This window comes from Corvus brachyrhynchos, unplaced genomic scaffold (genome assembly GCF_000691975.1).
Source record: "Corvus brachyrhynchos isolate BGI_N302 unplaced genomic scaffold, ASM69197v1 scaffold310, whole genome shotgun sequence".
Lineage (NCBI taxonomy): Eukaryota > Metazoa > Chordata > Aves > Passeriformes > Corvidae > Corvus > Corvus brachyrhynchos.
Window position 1 is genome coordinate 1361272 of NW_008236213.1, and position 1699 is coordinate 1362970.

General features: G+C 39.1%; 1 protein-coding gene across 1 annotated transcript in view; it reads left to right on the forward strand.

Moving 5' to 3' along the window:
* The first annotated feature begins 449 nt into the window (after nucleotides 1-449).
* ELOVL7 (ELOVL fatty acid elongase 7) overlaps nucleotides 450-1699 on the forward strand; it is a 16540-nt gene continuing 15290 nt past the window's right edge. Inside the window, exon 1 of the mRNA XM_008642913.2 lies at nucleotides 450-514. The gene's annotated coding sequence lies outside the window, so the exon portion shown is untranslated. The remainder of the gene's footprint in view (nucleotides 515-1699) is intronic.

Sequence of the window (1699 nt, forward strand, 5' to 3'; positions counted from 1 at the left end):
AGCAGAAAGGGGACGATTGGAAATAAAAGTGCTGGTGTACTGGTTCTGTAAGTACATTAGCAGGTAGGTAAACTGAATGTATGTTTTCCTGACTGAACTATGGCTCAACAAATGCTTAATGGGCTGATGAGCTTATAGTATGAAGAACTAAAACTGTGTATTTAACAAATGGCCTTCTGGCCGCAAGTCTTTGACCCTTCAGGTGAACTCTTTCCAATCACACATTTAGAAGATAATTTCTGTAGCCTACAAAACTGCCAAACCTTTTGGAAGATTGCATTATTGTCAAAGCATTGTCAGGTTACTTCTTAACAACACAGTTGTACTGTAAAAAGCAGTCTTTCAAAAACAGTTTGTTTTTCTTGATGAAGCACAAGCTAGTTGTTTATCTTGTGTGGAAGTATGTGATTTCCTTTTTTTTTTTTTTTTTCACTCTTCTTTTAAAAAAACCCCAGGCCTCGATCATACTGTGTTCCAGCGTGTATGAATATGTGTGTGAACTAAGTGTAACAAGGTAAGACAAAACAATTTCCATGCTGCCATTAGCCCTCCTTTTTGTAGGTGGTTAACAAAAAAAATTATCCTGAAAACCTAACACTAATGTAAAGTATTGTTCACAGAAATGGATTTATGCAGGAAACCTGGGTAGCTAGTTAAGAAAATAGGTAGAATTGTAAAGCACATGAAAAGTGAAATAGTAATGTCATATATAGATGTTGGTTTTAAATAAACCTTTTAACTGTAGGAAAGTTCTGAACAGCACTTTATCTTGCAGACATTATTTCTTAAAGTAATTGGGTTTAACTTACTGTATTTTGCTTCATACTAATTGATCAGTCACTATTGAATGGTGAGGCTGGGGCTGCTTTCTGTGCAAATCCTCTCAAGGATAGTTACTGAACTCCAGAAACTTTCAGAAGACATTTGGTAACTGTGGTGGAGTTGTATCTTGCTTGATTATGAACAGAAAAGAAATCTTGAAGGCTGAGAGCCTCTGCTATCTAAACTTTTGAGGACTATTTTAAAGGAAGGGGAGCTTTGAGTGCTGGGGTCAGGAGAGGTGGGACATATCCCTTGCCATCAGTATGGCAGGATCCAGATTTCACTGTCATCTGCCTTTCTACTAAAGGCAGAAGAAATCTGTTGGAAATAGTCTGATTCCAGATAAAAATCTTGCTTTTGGCCTCAGTGCCTAGCAGGTATAAGCATTACTATTTAAACACTGACAGCATGTTTGTCTGACTTCTGATGCATAAATTAAAGTGAAGTTGAGAAGTCAAGTGGGTATATGTAAAGAATTGTCTATTTGTGAGTTTGCAGTTGTTGAATAACAACTGTAAGAGGGTGTAACAATCAACACCCCCAAGCCCATTGCAGTGGGTTGACCCAGTCTTGGTGCCAGGTGGCCACCAAAGCCTCTCTCATTCCCCTTCACAGCTGGACAGGGGAGAGAAAATACAACAAAGGGTTCATGGTTTTAGATAATAATTGGGGAAGATCACTCACCAGATACCATCATGGGTGGAACAGACTCGAATTAGAGGTATTAACTGAATTTATTGCTAACTAAATTAGAGCACGATAGTGTGAAGTAAAATGAAACCTTAAAACACCTTCCTTCCACCCCTCCCTCCTTCCCAGCTCTGCCTCCTCCACTCCCAGTGGTGCAGGGAGACACAGAATGGGGGTTATGGTCAGT